This window comes from Mus caroli, unplaced genomic scaffold, assembly GCF_978045245.1.
Source record: "Mus caroli unplaced genomic scaffold, Mus_caroli_1 scaffold_15, whole genome shotgun sequence".
Lineage (NCBI taxonomy): Eukaryota > Metazoa > Chordata > Mammalia > Rodentia > Muridae > Mus > Mus caroli.
The window spans coordinates 56828942-56847799 of NW_028227270.1; the positions used below are offsets into that span (position 1 = coordinate 56828942).

General features: G+C 41.9%; 1 pseudogene; it reads left to right on the forward strand.

Moving 5' to 3' along the window:
• Positions 1 to 17075: 17075 nt before the first annotated feature.
• Positions 17076 to 17937, forward strand: LOC110307691 (large ribosomal subunit protein eL33 pseudogene; annotated as a pseudogene).
• The last annotated feature ends 921 nt before the right edge of the window (positions 17938 to 18858 follow it).

Below are 18858 nucleotides of genomic sequence, written 5' to 3' on the forward strand. Positions count from 1 at the left end.
AGGGTCACCAGGATGTGATCAGCCCCGAATGCCATGTTAATGTATTTGAACATTCATAGTCTCAGGAAAGGAAGAATCTGTGAAGAATCTCATCCATAGCATAATTCATACAGGCTGATCTGGTGCGTGCTATCTACGGTGTTGTAAAATAGTCAAGAGACACTCTGTGGAGAGGCTGCTCCACTTTTAGACTCCCCCAAACACTGGGGTATATAAACCTCTTTCTTTAGAAAATATGGAACTTCATGTCTTTTGTAACAGTAATAGAAAGTGAATAGAAACTTCCTATTCCCACAGGATAAATGGCCTTTAGAAGGCCTTCATAAACAAAGCTTCATTGTGATATTAAAAAGCAGTCATCCTGTTGGCTTTGTGGCTCTTTTGAGTGATTTTATTTTAAATACCACAGCAATCTATTTAAAGCTTTTTTGGGAAAGGAAACAATAATTATACTACTTACAGGATTGAGCGATACATAAAGACCTGGGTTTGATTCCAATACAATACAAACCAGGTTGGTAGTAAATGCCTGTAATTTCAGCACTCAGGAGACTGAGGCAAAAGGATCTGGAGTTTGAGGCAAGCATGAACTATTTTGTAAGTTCAAGGTCAGTTTGGGATACATGAACCTTTGTCTCAAAATACAAAAACTTTCCAAAAGAAAAAAAAAAAAAAAGAGAGAGAGAGAGAGAGAGAGAGTTGGGTAGATCTCTGTAAATTCAAGGACAGCTTGGTAGTACTGAGCTCTAGGGTTGAACAATTTCCCTTATCCTGAATTATATCACTTATAGAGTAGTAAAAAAAAAATGTTTTTGAGGAAGGGTCTAATGTATGCCAAACTGACCTGTTAACTCACTGTATAGCTAGGGTGATCTTGATGCTGGGAAGTGCTGGATTAAAGGCATGAACTTCTTTGATAGGCTTGCCCTTTGATGGTAATAGAGGAGATACTTACTGCCTTCAGATGAGAGAAGAGTCAAGCAAAACAAGACTGTGGCCCTGAAGCAATGGCTTTTCCAAGAAAGTCTTCAGAAGCAAGCCTGGGTGGAACCCAGGGCCAAGTAGGCTCTGCCAGGCAAGGGGCATCAATTCTGAATCCCTTATAGCTCATAACCCAACTCCCCCAGCCACCCCTGGTCTCAGGAGTGTTTGGTTAAAAAAAAAAAAAAAGAAAAAAAGGAAAACATTCTACACACCCAATAACCAAGAACAGAACATCTAAGCCCTGTTTAGACTCACATTTCTTTTTTAATTTTATTTTTAATTTGTTCTTTACACTCCATATTCTGTTCCCCACAACCCCCCATCCACCCCTCTGACTGCTCCACATCCCACATCTCCTCCCTACCACACTCTGTCTCCACATGGATGGGCCCACCCCCAACCCCACCTTACCTCTAAACTCCCCAGGGCCTCCAGTCTCTTCAGGGTTAGGTGCATCATCTCTGAATGAACACAGACCTGGAAGTCCTCTACTGTTTGTGTGTTGGGGGCCTCATATCAGCTGGTGTATGCTGTCTGTTTGGTGGTCCAGTGTTTGAGAGATCTCGGGGGTCCAGATTAATTGAGACTGCTGGTTCTTCTACAGGATCACCCTTCTCCTCAGCTTCTTACTTTCCTAATTCAACAACAGAGGTCAGTTGCTTCTGTCCATTGGTTGTAGACCCACATTTTTGAAGAAAAGATTTATTAATGGGCTGGTTGAGATATAGAGCCTCTTGGCATTTGGGGAAGTTGGAAATGTTTAAAGATCTAGCTTTTTTTTTTTTTTTTTCTCTTACTGCAGAGATATACTCAGCCATTCTTGGAGTTCACATTGACAACTAATAGTATAAAAAAATTTTAGTAGTCTTTCATGAAAAAGAAAAAAATTAAGCCTGCTGTCTGGGGGATGGTGAAGGGCCCAACAGTAGAGGTGCTTATTGCCAAGACAGACTGCCCGAGTTGAATCCCTGAGAGCTGCATGACAGAAGGAGGGAGAAAATTGACACCTTCAAGTTGTCCTCTGACCTTGACTTGCACAATGTCGCACACACACACTCACATACAGACATACAGATACATATACTTAGAGAGACATGCATACATAGATAGACAAACAAACATACATACAGGCACACACACAGACACACACACATAGAGAGACACACACATAGATACACAGACACACATATATAGAGACTGTCTTAGTTAGGGTTTTACTGCTGTGATCAGACACCACGACCAAGGCAACTCTTGTAAGGACAACATTCAATTGGGGCTGGCTTAAAGGTTCAGAGGTTCAGTCCATTATCATCAATGCGGAAGCATAGCAGCATCCAGGCTGGTATGGTGCAGGCAGAGCTGAGAGTTCAACATCTTCATCTGAAGGCTGCTAGTAGAATGCTGGCTTCCAGGCAGCTAGGATGAGGGTCTTAAAGTCCACTCTCACAGTGACACACCTACTCCAACAGGGCCACACCTTCTCCCTGGGCGGAGCATATACAAACCATCACACAGACACACGCAGACAGACACACTAACAAACACACAGACATACTCACACACAGACACATTCACACAGAGACACATGTACATACCACACACACACACAAACGCACAAGTAAAGATGCAATTAATTTTTTCTGAAGACTAATGTCAATTTTTACCCAAGCAATAAGATCTATTTAAACACATCCTCACTTTCTGTTTATTGTTAAATATTATAGGTAAAAGTTATGTCGGAAGGGAATATCCCTATTCACAAATCCTAAAACGAGGCTTAATTTTGAATGTTAGAAGAACAATGACCCCTTCCCCCTTTTCCGTATCAGTATGTTATACTTGATATTTATGACATACTTGTGATGGGCAAGAAGGTGCTTAAGGAAGTCCATGTTGTGACGTTGGGGACATAGCTCAGTGTTAAGTGTTTGCCCAGCATGCAGGTGGCCGCTGAGTTCTAGGCATAACAGATAATGAACATGTAGACACATCCTGATGCCTGAGCAGAGAACATGATCCTTAAAGTGACAAATAGAAGTTTGCATGCGCCACGGTTAAGGTCCTGTTATGTAATCACAGTGGTCCTTGTCAGAGTTAGAGAGAAGGGCCCACCAGCAAAGGAATGCTGGGATGCACCAAGAAATGCAGTTTCCTTTAGGCTCCTCTGAAGGAACGTATTCCTGCCAGATACTTTCATTAGTGAGAGCTCTGATGGGACTTCTGACAAACAGGACTGCCAGCCACGTTTGGATTGGTTTTAAGCCACTGGAATTTGCTATTAGGACAGTTGTAAGACACATTAAACATCATTTGCTGTTTATCTCGAGTTTTCATTTAGTTGAGGTTACCCTATGAAAACACTAAGTGGAGAACAGTGGGCTATGCCAGAAGGCACTGTGAAGAAGGGGTTCAGGGACTCCTGTATATAACTGTGGGAAAAACAATGACCTCAGGCCTCAAATGCTCAAGAGTCTGAGCAAGGGGCTAGGGCTGAATGTTCACTGTTTCCTGACAAGCTTTTGCTGATACAAGATAAAACAACCACCCAATGAGAAACTGCTTGGTTGTTATCCTTGGAGAACCCTTCTGAGAATTTTTAGTGGGTGACTAAAGTTTCAGGCAGTAATACCGTGCTCTCTCCTATGTTTTCCCATTTGTACAAACCTCTGATAAAGTTTATTTTATAAATCAGGCAGTTAGAGAATGGCAGCAAGAGCCAACAATATAATCGACTGATTACGGTGATGTCCTGTGATGACAGGGCCATGGCCGAGACGCTTGTGCTTTTTTGGCTGCCACTGAGTAAAGAGAGGATACTTCAAAATGAATGATGTGACTGTGGAGACAATGTGACATGGAGATGGTCAATCCAACGACTGACACAGCCACTGAGAGACTCATGGGCTGGCAGCACACATATGTGAATACACTGGACCAGGGAATGATGAATATTCTAGACAGGATGGAGCAGAATGTTGGGACACTCTGTCATACTACTGTGCGTGGAGACAATGCCTGGAGGGAAGAGTGCAAAGACAGGTTGGCTGGTTAGGGTTTCAGTACTGTGGAGAGATGGCAGGTTGCCGGTCCAGAGGCTAATTCTCACCTCAGGCTAGGTTCTGACCCTCCAGAACAGCCACTCCTCACCCACCTCCCATTGGAGCTAATATCTTGTAACAATAGATAAAAGCCTTTACAATCTATTGACTTAGTGGACAACTAGCTTTTACCTCCAAAATCTGAGAATGCCATCAGAGAGCACCTTTGAGCCTGCAGAAAACTTTCCCCATCTCCATGTACTTGCCCCTTGCTCTGATGCACCCACCAATATATTTTAAACTTGCTTTGATTTATGGCTTCCTTTGTTCTGGAAAACTATAAGAACTTTATGAAGCTGCATCTACATTGGAACACAGAATTTCAAGTAACCTAAATTTGTGTTCCTGGGACACCGGTCATGCAAAAATGACTCCAGAGTAAACTATCGTGTATTCTAAGATGAAAGCTGTGGACTTTGCATCAATACTACAGGAGAACGTGCACTTTAAAACTGAGAACATACTCAACTCACACGATTTCCTGCTTAATTTGTTCAGACCCCATTTGGCCATAGGTAACTAAAACCACAATATAGTCAGGGCTCTAAAGGAGTGGGGCTGATAGAATGTGTGTGTGTGTTATAGTGTGTGTTTGTGTGTGCTGAGAAGGAGATTTATTAGATTTGCTTACAGGATGTCATCCAGGTAGTCTAACAACGATTGTCTCACATCTGAGAGACTGAGAATCAGTAATTGTTTAGTCCTCGAGGATGGATGTGTCAGAAGTTCAATGGTACTGAAGTTCTGGAAGATTCCAGGAGAACTGCTTGCTTTCAGTCTATGTTGGAATCCTGAAGATGCTGGATTTAATACTGGCAGCAGTAACAGGATAGGTGAACTTGCCAGTAAGAGTGAGGGTAGACAGGCAAAAAGCAAAGATTCTTTACACCATGTCTTTATGGGCTGTCACCAGAAGGTAGGGCCCAAATCTAAAGAGAATCTTCCTGCTCCAAAAAAAAAAAAAAAAAAAAAATCAGATTAAGAAAAGTCCTCACAGGAATACAGAGCAGCTTGGTTTGTAGTCGATTCCAGATGTAGCCAAGATGACAACCGAGGTTTGTCATCACTCACAAAATGTGAAATCGGGGGCCTGGAAGATGACTCCACAGGTAAAAGGTACTTGCTGCTACACTGAGCCTGACTGCCTGAGTTTGGTCCCTGGAAACCCACATATCAGAAAGAAGTTTTTTTCTCTGACTTACACACCATGGCAGCTATGCACCCTCCTCCCCCAAATAAATAAGTGTAATTTTTAAAAAGTGAAATTACAGATGTTGGGGAAGGCACTACTGTGAGCAGCCTGGCTCCATCAAAGTGCTCCAGCCTGGAGCTTCCTTCTCTTGTTATTGAAGGCCTCACCAAGCTTCCTGTGAGAATGTCAGTTTCTATATTAGCAGCCTATCGCTGCTGTAATGCACTTATAGAGATAGTAGGTTAAAATGATACAAACTTCCCCACAATTCCGAAGGTCAGAAATCCAAGATAGGTTTCACTGGGCTAAAGTCAAAATGACTGACAGAACTGTGTGTCAGCCTTCTAGAAGTAAGTCTGCACTTGCCTTTCCAGATGTCCCTTCTCCTCGGCTTATGGACCTGTGTTTCTTTGACTTCTTCCAGTATCATGTATCCTTTGTCCCCTCTCCCCTCACCCCATCTCACAGGGACCCTGTGGTTACATTAGGGTCAACCAGATAATCCATCCCCATCCCCAAACCTTTGATTTACCAGATCTGCAAAGTCTTTTTTTCCATGGAAGGTAACTGTTTTAGAGTTTCTATTTCTTCAATGAAACACCATGACCAAAAAGTAAGTTGGAGAGAAAAGGCTTTATTTGTCTTACACTTCCATATCACTGTTCATCGTCAAAGGAAGTTGGGGCAGGAATTAAAACAGGGCAGGCACCTGGAGCATGAGCTGATGCAGAGGTCATGGAGGGGTGCTGCTTATTGGCTTGCTCCCTATGGCTTGCTCAACCTGCTTTCTTATAGAAACTTGGACCACCAGCCCAGGGAAGGCACAACCCATAATGATCTGGGCCCTCCCTCGTCAATCACTAATTAAGAAAGTGACCTACAGAGGTGTTTTCTTAGTTGAGGTTTCTTCCTTTCACATGACTTTAGCTTGTGTCAAGTTGACATAAAACTATCCAGCAAATTAAAAAAAAAAACCCACAGGATCCAGTGAGTACAGCATGTATATCTTCAGGGTGGGGTATTATTTTGCTTAAAACATCTATGTTCCTCTAGTCTTCTATTCTTCCTAACAGAACCATCATTTTGTGCAACATGACAGTAAAGCTGCTCCTTAACTTATTATGCAATTACAGCACAATAAGCCTATCACAAAAGGAAGACATCATTAAAGTAAGAAATCACTTTGAGCCACCTCACGTGCCCAACACTGTGGCATAGCCTAGTTAGCAACAGTTGGGCAAAACCACGTGACATGAAGTTTATTTATAGCTGTGATGACCATGTCCTGTGCACACATGCAATACACACTGGATGTAACATCATGCTTCTACACAGCACACAACACCAAGCCCTACACAGATGGCAGTGTGGCAGCAGAGCAGTGCTGGGTATTACCTCTTATAATCACATGGCTGACAGGAGGTGAGGCTTTTGCTCAGCTTTGCAAGGCCATATAGAGCTTGTGCTGCTAGTTCAGAAACAGCCAGTGCTCAAATTCTACAGTAAGTTGGGTTTTACTGAATATTATTTATTCTTTCCCTCATGGAAAAGTTGAAAAGTGGTTGAGTCATCCTACTTTGGGGATCATCTGTGTGCTTGGCTAAACAGTTTTTACTCATAGACTCCCTTCAAGCTGCACAAAGCCATAGTGTCTTCATTTGGGCCCAGTGGCCAATAAGATGCTGAAGCCCAGCTTACGGCATGGCTGCTTTTTTTTCCTAGTGGGAAGAAGCATGTGAGTGTCAGAGACCCCTTACCCTTTCTATCGTCTGTTCATTCAGTGTGAAAAGCAACATCCAGCTGCCCAGAAGTGCCTAAGAAAAAAACATAAGGTGGGATGACAAACACAATGTGGCCAAAAGGTATTAACACCTTCCCCCCCTTTTGTTTTTAAACCAGGTGACTTAATATCTTTATTTATTTTCTTATGTTATTTTATGTGTATGGGTATTTAAATGTGTGTTTGTACATGACAGGTGTGCCTGGTACCCACAAAAGACAGAAGAAGACACCAGACCCCTGTACTGGAATTACAGATGATTGTGAGCCACGATGTAAGTGCCAGGAATTGAACTTGGGTCTTCTAGAAGAGTAAATAGTGCTCTTAACCATCAAGCTATCTCTCTAGCTATAGAGTCTGAGATTCTTTTTTTTTTTTTTTTTTTTTTTTTTTTACTTTTTTTTTTATTACGTATTTTCCTCAATTACATTTCCAATGCTATCCCAAAAGTCCCCAATACCCCCCCCCCCCGCTCCTTCCCTACCCACCCATTCCCATTCTTTTGGCCCTGGCATTCCCCTGTATTGGGTCATATAAAGTTTGCAAGTCCAATGGGCCTCTCTTTCCAGTGATGGCCGACTAGGCCATCTTTCGATACATATGCAGCTAGAGACAAGAGCTCCGGGGTACTGGTTAGTTCATCATGTTGTTCCCCCTATAGGGTTGCAGATCCCTTTAGCTCCTTGGTTACTTTCTCTAGCTTCTCCATTGGGAGCCCTGTGATCCATCCAATAGCTGACTGTGAGCATCCACTTCTGTGTTTGGAGTCTGAGATTCTTAAGGGTGTGATAGACATGGCCTCACCTGCCACCTGCCAACCCTGCGTTGTGGGGAAAAGGAATCTTTTTAAAAGACAGGGAAGTAGGAGGGGCATGTTGGAAGGAGAGGTTAGAGGGAGCAGGATGGGAAGAGAGAGGAGTTGGATATGATGAAAATACATTATATACGTATATAAATTTGTCAAATGATAAATAAAAACATTGCATTAAAAAAAAGAAAACTTGGTCATTTGGAACCAGAACAGTCAGTTAAATATGACTGAGCCCAGCTGTAACACATCCAGGTTCTGCGAAGCATCACTAACCTGAGAACGTGAATAGACACCAGATGACGTGGGAGTTACTCTATAAACTGATTCCCTTGGCCCCTTCCAAAATTTCTTTTAGAATATATTTTATAAAAGATTATTTTATACTAATTTCTTTTGAAACTTTTTTTTGTTTGTTTGGTTTTTTTTGAGACAGGGTTTCTCTGTATTGTCCTGGCTGTCCTGGAACTCACTCTGTAGACCAGGTTGGCCTCGAACTCAGAAATCTGCCTGCCTCTGCCTCCCAAGTACTGGGATTAAAGGCGTGTGCCACCACCTCCCAGTGGAACTTTTTTTAAATAAAAGATTATTTTATGTTATGTGCATGAGTGTTCTGCCTGTATGCATGTCTGTGCACCACGTGGGTGCCTGGTACCTACCAAGGTCAAAAGATTCCCCCATCACCACACGGCCACTCTTGCCTTTTCTAGTTTCATTTTTCAAGTTGTATTCCGTGATGAATTGTACAGGACTCCCACATCATATGTATTTAATCGGAACCAAAAAATGTAAAGACATTAAGGCTGGGAGAACCAGAGATAGGAGGAAAGCCCACCCCCCCCCAAAAAAAAACTTTAATAACAAAATAACTCTTCAAAGTCTAGAAATATATCTGAAATCTGATGTGATTGGCCACCCAGATACAGGAAGGACATGTAGGAAGTGCTCAGAGCTACATCGCTCAACAGGCCTCCGAGCTCACTGTCTGTCTTCCCTGCTTGGTATTTATTACATTTACAGATTTTCATGTCTGTGATTGTGAACCTGACACTACCCCCCCCCCCCATGATTTATATCTGAAGGTGGCGAAGAAAGATGGGAGGTAAGGGCAGAGTAATAGCCTCCAGAAGAGCGTTGGGGACATAAAGGGAATGAAGACATCTTGCCCCTTTCGTATTTATTTTAAAATGGTTTAGTCTACGTCTATACATATATTTCTCTGAGAACACCATATGTGAGATTTTAAATTTGGCTTAAATGTGTATGAATCCATGGGTCTAGAGTGAAAACTCAGATGTTCAGAGCACTGGCTGCTCTTCCAGAGAACCTGAATTCAATATCTAGAACCCACATGCCAATGAGCAGCCGTCTATAACTCTGGTTCCAAGTCTCTGTAGGCATCCAAGTGTGCATATATACAGGCAAAATAGTTATACACATAAAATAAATCTTTAAAAAGGGGGGGAAGGGAGGTAAAAACATGCAGAGTGAGGATAGCCAGAGTTTCTTTAGAACACCCTCATGTTGGAGCTCAGGTCTCTAGGGAAACATGCTGCCGAGTACAAAATGCTCTTAACTGTTGAGGACACGCAACAAAACTAATCTTTCTCATCACTGAACTGCTCCTATAGGTCTTTTACTGGCATTAAATTTCTTTGTATCACAGAGAGAATATGTGTCAGGTGAACATCAAGAGCCTTGCCTGCCACCGGTTCACCCTGGAGGACTGAGGAGATGGCATTTAGAAATTCCTGAGAGGCTTGGAGGAAGGCTCTGAATAATCATTAACAGTTGTTACAGGCTAGCCCTGTACTCTGTAGTTTTCATTTTATAGCTCTGCCTTCATCTGCCACAATCACTTGCCCTTATTCCCTCCCATAATTTGAGGGTGAGGACATTAATAAGAGACAGTGACTGTTGAGTGGAACAGAGTGCTGTGAGCTTTAGATTTTGTTTACCCAGAGCTTCCTAATTCCTGAGCTCTGTAAAGAACATGAAAAGCTTCCCAAAATAAAACAAAACAGCCCAACAAACAAATAACAATAACAAAATGATCCATAAATTATTCTATTGCATCACTTCATAGGGCCTTTAATAAGTCAAATTAATTTAAACTTGTTCTTTTATTTAAGAACATAATCATATTTTAATTAATTAATTTGAGACAGTGTCTTATTGTATAACCCTGACTGGCCTGGAACTCAAGGGAATCCATCTGCCTTTTCTTCTTAAATTCTTGGATTAAAGGTGTGGCCTGAGTTGCAGTAACTGTTTTTTAGTATGGGCACTGTTGCACTAATAAATAAATACTATTTATTATTCAGAAATAAATGTTGCTGTCCTTACAGAGGCTCATGTGGAGGCTTTATTCTCAGCCATAGTAAAGCAACATATGCCTTCAAGAAGCCTACCCTTTGCTCTAGAAACAAATGGTCTATTATAGAGACCCTGAGATGCTGCCCAATGGTGTTGGTGGTTCAAGTGAAATTGGAGGAGAAAGAGAGATTGAAATCAGACCTAACGATGAACTTGGTTACATGAAAGACAGTAGTCTGACATTTCTTGGTTTTGGTTCTAGGCCTTTTTATAGATCCCCATGGACTTAGAGACACATTTTAAAGAGATAAAAGGTCCTAGGCAAAGATTGTAGGAAAAAAGTAGACCTCCTCAGGTACCAGGCACACACATAGTACACAGACATATATGCAGGAAGAACACTCATACACACAAAATAAATAAACAATCAATTTAAAGAAAAAACACACACCTTTTATTTGGGTAGAATGCTAAATAATGGCTAAAACTGATTGGCCAATCTTCAGAACAATAATCCACACGTTCATTTCCAATACGAGAGTGCTGCCTGTCAGTAGTGCTCAGAGTTTGTGCTCTCTTCCCCACAGTCCTGTACATACACTACCCTCCCCGGTTCAAGGCATCTCTAGCAATTAGTGATTGGTTGAGATTGACAGTTCTGAAAAACCCTTGGTGACAGCTGCTCTTCACACCTGGTCACAGATTCTAGAGTGTGGCCTTTAACCTCTAGCTGGAGTGCAAGAAAGCACTTTTTAAACCAGAGTTACTAAAAACAGTGGTATCACTGGGAGGATGAGGCAGGAGGTTGGCTATGAGTTCAAGGCCATCCTGAGCAATGTAGAAAGACTCGTCTAAAAAGTTTATACCATTGTTTTGTACGTTGATAAATGTATATGTATGGATATATATGAGAATATATATTTACATCTCAATAGATGTATATTTTAAACTTATGTGTGAAACAGTAAAAATAATGTTCCTTTTAAAATGTACATGTATGTGCAAGTAGTATAAAATTTCCTTAAGTTTTCCTTTCCAGAATATTCTTCCAATGCAAAAGAATACATTTGATATGCATGTACTAAAAAAGCTGTTATTGAAAACAACCCCTTTAAGTACATCTCTTGGGGACAGGGGCCGTAATATCAGTTGGCCATTCTTAGCTCTGGAGTGAGTCTGGCCAGTTTAGGTTACATGCGCCTGCATCCCCCACCCCACCCCACCCCCCGCCCCAAATCTATTGCTACATTCTGGCTTACTAAAATGATTTTATTGGTCCAGAGAAAGGGGAGTAAAAATTCACTTCAAACATGTGTCTTTCTTTGTTTTTGTTCATCAGTGCTCATTTATTTAAAAGAACAAGAAATAAAACTGGATAGTAGGATGACCCCCCAAAAGCAAGTTGAGAGTTTTTCTTGCTCCTACTAGGGCTGACGATGAAGCCTAGCTTCAAAGTCATGTCTTCTGATTTGGGAATTTTCAGAAGGAATGCTGTGATGTCTCTGTAGATTATTCTGTTACTGGTTTTACTCCTGAGTCCAGCACTTCAAAATCCTGGTGGGTGGGAAGGCTTCGGTTATGTGGAAAACCATGTTGGTGTTCTGTCTGCTGCTTCCTAATTAGGGCTTCTTTACTGCGTCATACACAATTACGCTGTTATCCAGCAACAGATCACATACCCTATCTTTCAAGCTCTAAGCACTATTAGCATCTCCCTGAAGCAAGGTGAGTCCACTATCAGGGCCAGGCATCCCCTGAGCCAGGTGTCTCCTTTAGACCAAGGATGTTTCTGAAATGTCATCTTTGGCTGAGACACCTGCCTTATACTCTGCCACCTGAACTTGTACAGAATGCTCGCTTTTTTTTTTTTTTTCTGCTTCGTAGATCACATTAGCAGAAGAAAACGTTACTGAGCAGAATCAAGTTTGCATGTGCCCTGGTTCAGACTTGGCCAGCTTCCAATTGCAATGTAGGCCAGCCTTGGCTGAAGAACTATGTGAGCATTTCTCAGAGTGTGGTTGCCCAGTCTAGCAGGCAAGCTGAAAGTCCTTTCCAGTCCATCACCAGCTACAACTTCCTAAACACCTGCCCTGAATACAGAGGACCCTTGCTTGAGTGATGTTGAGGACAGAAGCTCATTAAGTCCCTGGCCATAGCCCTGTCCCTGAATCTAGCCCATTCCCACTGAGACCCCAGTGTGATTCTGTAGGATGCATGCCATGAAAATGCTGTTCCACATGTGCCCGAAGTCCCTGAGGCTCTCATGTAGGTCTACTGCACTGTGGATTTCTGGAGTGTGCGGCATTCTTTCTGGGTATTATAAAGAGAAGCTTTTAGTGTCTCAGTGAACCATGGAGATGAATTTCCTACATTTGTGGCTGCAGTTTGGCAACTGCTTTTCTCATTCTGTCCTTCATAGCTGATCTGTAGGTCTAAGCAAGAAGTTCCTCACTGAATACATAAGATGAACAAAACTTATGGTACGGTTTTATCATAAGACTCACTTAAGAGAGTCCAAATAAACATACGCTTAAGAGGGTTGGTTAGATGGCTCAGCAAAGAGAGGCATTTACCGGTGCCAAGTCTGGTGTCCTGAGTCTGATCCCTGGGACTCACATAGTGGAAGGAGGGAGGGACTTACTCTTGCAAGTTGTCCTTAGACCTCCACATGGGCCCCACACAGTAAAATGTGATAGAAATGAAGATGTGATAAAGTATTCTTACAGGAAATTGTGTATCTAAGAGATAAGTATAAATCACTAGGTATTTGCCCAAAGTATCACACAGATAAGACAGAATCCAAAGAAAAACCAAGTCTAGCACTGTGGCCTGAGGCTGTGGTCCCAGTTATTCAGCTTGAGGCTGGAATAATTAAATCTAAGAGTTTGAGATCAGTCTGGGCAGCATAGTGAAAATCCCATCTTAAAAAAAAAAATTTTAAAAAAAGCAGTGTAAATCTACTTATGGGAAATTTTCTTAAAAGACAGAAGAGAGAAAGAAAGCGTGCAGAACCATCTCATCTGGGGGTTTGGGGGCTGCAGTTGACGCTTGGGATATCACATTTAGGAAACCGTGATGACACAGATCTGGAGGCAAAGGGAAGCCTCTGTTTTAGATGGCCACTTCCTCAAAGCTTTCCATATACTCTCAGGCAGCACATGGAGGGAGACTCAAGGCCTGGCCAGGGGTCCAGGTCTGTGGATTTATAGTTGGTTCAACCAAAGAGGTCACAAAGGCAATGCGTCAACACTACATGAGAAGGCAGGTTTTTGTTGAGTGCTCTGGCATGCTGTATCTATGTAAAGCTTAGAATTCAAAGTATCCTGCAAAGAGTAGATGCATGATTATAAACCAGCCCACTGAAATTTAGTGCAAAATGAAATAAAATAAAAGCAGAAATGGATGGTGAGGTTCAGAAATCGCGTTGAAAAGCACACAGCTTGGATTGCTTTATGTGGCAAATATGCACAGACACATACACATGAACACACCAGTAGGTGTTGTTGTTGATTTCCAGTGGAGAATGAGGCAAGTGTAAGCTGGAGAAGGAACTAGCTAATGAGATTTGCGTCTATATGGTGTCCAGATCAAGGGAAATAATCTTCTAATAGGTGCTTGCCAGTCAGTCCACATCTGGAGTTGTGATCTGCACGCCACCCTGGGGAGGCCCGGCTGGCTGAGGGTAATGGAGAACAGGCAGAGGTCAGCAATGAGGGAGGTCGAGGGATGACTGGAGGGGATGCAGAGGGAAGCAGCTAATGAGAATCTAAGTCTTTGAAAGCTGGGAGCGCCCCCTTAACAGCAGCTCAGGCTTATGTCTTCCAGGCAGAGGGCAGACCACAACAAGTTGCCAAGAGAAGATTTGAAATGAAAGAAACCCACTGCCCTGTCCTTGTCTGACTCCATAAGACAAAACAGAGACCTGCTGTAGTAACAAAGATAGAAGCGAGTCCCACAGCCCAAGCAGAAGCTGGGCTGGATTTCCAATGTGCTTGTGGAGAGCTACCAACCAAATGTGTTCCAACTGCCTGCTTAAACAATCACTGTTGGCCGAATCAGGGAAATGCTGTAAAGGCTACGAGCTTTATTAGGGCACGCATTCACATGCTGTGCATACCCTTCACTCTTTGGGAGTGTTGGATGTAGCAAGTTTTCCTGTAGCCACAATGTGCATTAACTTTTTACCAGCCCTAAAGGACTCCCAGTATCTACGGTCTCATCCGCACTCCTTACTTCAGCTTCCATAAGTATTGATTAGTTTTCTATTTCAGTCGATTTACCTTTTCAGTGACATAGTGTGTGGCCTTTTAAAAACGTATTCTTTCATGCAGTATAATGTTTCGAGGTTAATCCATGCTGTAGAGCATGCTATCAGTATTACTTTTTACACACCAGTAATAGTCCATTATATAGACATCCTGTGTGGATATTTGAGTTGCCCACATATTTTACTATTTTAAATAACGCTGCTATGGAAACTCAAATGTAAAGTTTTGTTGGACATGTGACTTTCACTGTCTTCTCCTTCTCCTCCTCTTCCTCCTCCTTCTCTTTTGATACAGAGTCCAGTTGTGTAGTCTAGTCCTTCTGCTTCAACACCCTGAATGGTTGGGATTATAGTTCCAGACACAACTAGACACAGATTTTCTTTTTCTTTTTTTTTTTTCAGATTTTCTTTTTTTTAAAGATGGTTTTATTTTTAATTACAGGTAGATATATGTGGATATGTGCGAGTCAGTGCAGGTGTCTGTCAAGACCAGAAGTGTCAGATTTTTTGTGATCTGCCTGATGTGGGTGTTGGGAATCAAACCTTGATCCTCAGGAAGAGCAGCCAGTGCTCTTAACCACTGAATCATATCTCCAGCCCCAAAGGTTTCTTTTATTTCCTTTTTTCTTTTTCTTTTTTCTTTTCTTTTTATTATATTAAGATTTACTTATTATTATACATAAGTACACTGTAGCTGACTTCAGACGCACCAGAAGAGGGCATCAGATCTCATTACAGTTGGTTGTGGGCCACCATGTGGTTGCTGGGATTTGAACTCAGGACCTTCGGAAGAGCAGTCAGCGCTCTTAACTGCTGAACCATCTCGCCAACCCCTATTTCCTTATTTTTGGGTTTAAAAAAAATTGAGAATATCATAGTAGAAGTTAAGTGGTATCACTATGTGGTTCATATGTGTACTAATGGTGAGGATCTTTGTATGTGCTTATTGGCTATTTATATAGCTTCTACAGAGAAAAATTTATTCAAATAACTTGCTAATTTTTATATTGGTTCTTTGTCTTTTTAATATTGAGTTGTAGGAGTTCTTTAAATATTTTGGCTTCAACTTTCTCATCAATTGTGTGTGCTGTAAGTATACTTTCCCCAGCTGTGGGTTGTTCTTTTGCTATCTTGATGATAGGGTTCGGTGGAAATTTTACATCTCTTTGAAGTCTAACGTGTCCACATTTTCTTCATTTGTGCTTTCCTTTAAGTTTCTATAGACTTTTAGATGTTTCACTGTTGATCTGAGGTGAGTAAATGGAGTTTATGAAACCTGTGACCTAAGTGCTAAGCTGTGGCCTTAGAGCCATTGACAGGCGGTCAGCATCTCTGCTGAGTATCTTGGCCGGCTAAGCGGAAAGTGTGTTGCTACAGATTGGCTTCAGCTTTCATATCAGTCCAAAGTCACAACTGATTCAAGGTCAGGAGGAAATCTCCACTGAAAACAATCAATCACTCATTTGAGAATTATTCCTTCTCTAAAATGTTACAGAATACAGTTATGTTCATGAACAAGCAGTTGGTGGGGAGCATGTATTGCCTGTAAAACCGTCCTCAGTGTGGTGTTACCAACCCGATTGCGTGCTCTCCCTTCAGCTCCTAGGAGTGCTGGTTAGTTAGAATTTGAAGTGAAAAAAATGTGACTTCCAAAAAAGTAATAATCTATGTTTGAAAACAAATCCTGCTCCCCCAATCAGGTAGTTCTTTTGTGATCCTGGGATTAATTTTGGGCCCTATGCACACCAGGCAAGTACCCTACTACTGAGCTGCAGCTATAACCATGAAGCACTTTTATGATTCCAAGTATATTAACAAATATTTTCTAGGTCTTAACAAAAACTTCTGAGCAATGGTAAAATCTAGGGTAAGTGGTGACCATTAAATTTGCTCAACCATGAGTTTGAAAACATGGGGTGAACAGCTACCCCATGGATTGGGTGTTAGAGGGCCAGGTCTCTGACTTTTACCCACCATTTCAGAGTATTTAAGCATCTTCAAAGACAGAAGGTTAGACGATATTTCACAGGTAAGTATGCATGGATCAGAACTTGGTTTTGTTTGATAGCTAGTGCCCTTAATTCCATAATCCCTGGGGCATTGTGTGAAAACATGCATTAAGGTTTCACAATGATTTAAACATATCTACAGGTCTTAAAGGAGTAATTCACTTTCTCTGCACAAGTAGTTTCTATCATTACTGTCACCCTTACTTTCCCTTTTACCAATGGAAATTCACATTGATCAACACTGCAGGATGTTTAGGCCTAGGGTCTCCTGCTTATAATGCCAGCACAAAGAAACTGGGGTGTCAGAGCCCAGCCTGGGGTAAATAGTGAGTTTCAAGATAGCCTCTGGTATAGAGTGAGATCCTGTCTCAAACCAAGCTAAACTCCTTAAAATTTTTTTATATTTGTAGTTTCCAAAGCTGTACCTATTTTTCTAGAAGTAATGTAATCTCTAAAGGGTATGAAATGAAATGACCCTCAAAAGAAATATGGAGTGAAAAGCAAAGCAAAGCAAAACAAACAAACAAAAAACCAAATACACTTTATTTTTATACAGATATTGTGTTGGACAGAACATAACCATTTTCTGATTACAAATGGTATACTGGCCCTTGGAACCTCATGGATGCAGTAAAATTAACAAAACATGAGAAGGAAGAGGTGACCGGAGAGCAAGAACAGCAGAAGACCAACTTTCCAAACCAGATGCTCAGCCAAGGGGGTGGGATCTGCTTTAGCCAATCAGAGGCAAAGACCTCAGAAGGCTGGAAGATTGGAAGACTGAGACATCAGAAAAGCCTGCATTGGCTCAGAAATTCAGAAGGTTGGCTTCAGAGTCATTGGAGAAGAGCCAATGGTGTGAAAAGAATGCCCCACCCCCACCCCCACCTCCACCCCAATGTATCCCCCCACTGATCTCCAACCAGTGAAACAAATCCACTCCTCCACAAGCAGAAAAGGTGAACCATATAGACCCCGACTGGGGGAAATACTTGTTCCCCTCTCAATAATATCTGTATTGGAAACTTAAATGAAAAATGGACATGGTGGCTCTTTCCGCCATCTTGGCGCCTGTGAAGGCTTTCTGGGAACAAGATTTCCTTTAAATAAATAAATGAATTAATAAATAAATAAATATTAAAAAGCAAGTTTATCTGGAAGGCTGTGGTGCAAGGCCATTTTTGCTGGGTACAAGTGAGGTCTTCGGAATCAAAGAGAGCACGCGGCTCTTCTTAAAATTGAAGGCGTTTATGCCCGAAATGAAACAGAGTTCTACTTAAGCAAGAGATGTGCTTATGTATATACAGCAAAAAACAATACAGTCACTCCTGAGGCAAACCAAACGAAACTAGAGTGATCTGGGGGAAAAGTAACTTAGGCCCATGGAAACAGTGGCATGGTTTGTGTCAAATTCCGAAGCAACCTTCCTGTAAAGACCTTTGGACACAGAATCCATGTGACGTCGTACCCATCCCAGATTTAAACTAATGGAGAGTAAATAAATAAAAGTGGATTTGTGCTCTTATTTAAAAAAAAAAAAATTGACACGGTGAAGCAGACCTCAGCAGCAGCTGAGCTGTGAACCCACCCCTAACCTCCATCAGTCTGCCCAGGTCCGCCCATCCCACCACCACCCCAGCTTTTATGTTCCCCGTGACTGCAGAAGGCACATTCACATTTCCCTGGCTCTATAGCTATTACTGCTGAGATTCACTGCTAAAATGTCATGAGCATGGGGAGGCCCACTCACGGACAGATCTACTCAGGTATGCAGAATCTCCAAGGAGCCTCTTGCACCACCGTCTTAAATGTGAATAGACAGGGTCGTCAGTAATTTATAGCAGATTTTTATTCTGAAGAACAAAATTGAAAAGAACAAAGGAAGTCAGGGAAGACAGGGGCTCCAGGGTGAGGAAAACCTTAAAAACAAGAGAAGACAGCACAGTCACAATCAACAAAAAGCATGGACAGCAACGGAAAGGAGCTTGAGGGACTACAATGTGGGAGCAGGACAGAGAATGTCATGGGGAAGAGGAAACAAGCTGAAGAGATTCTGAAATCACGGTAAGGAAAGAGTCCACGAGACAGAAAAATCAAAAGAGAAATAGTTTTTTGTTCACCTGTTCCCTCATTCAGTGCCTATATTACCATGGGGATTTATCAGTAAGCCAGCCAATCCCTGCCTCTGAGTACGTCACATGTTAGTTGTGTTAATCAGAAGATAGACACAATAAATAAGTGGATGGCATTGTAAGCAATGGAGGCTAATCAGTGCTTTGTTCAGACAGAACAGATGCAGAACAAAGGCGAGGGGCTGGGAGTGAGGATAGGGCTTAGGGATCCTCCCCCCCCCCCATTTTCAATAGTGATCGAGTATACTCTGTTAAGAAAGAATGTTTGGGTG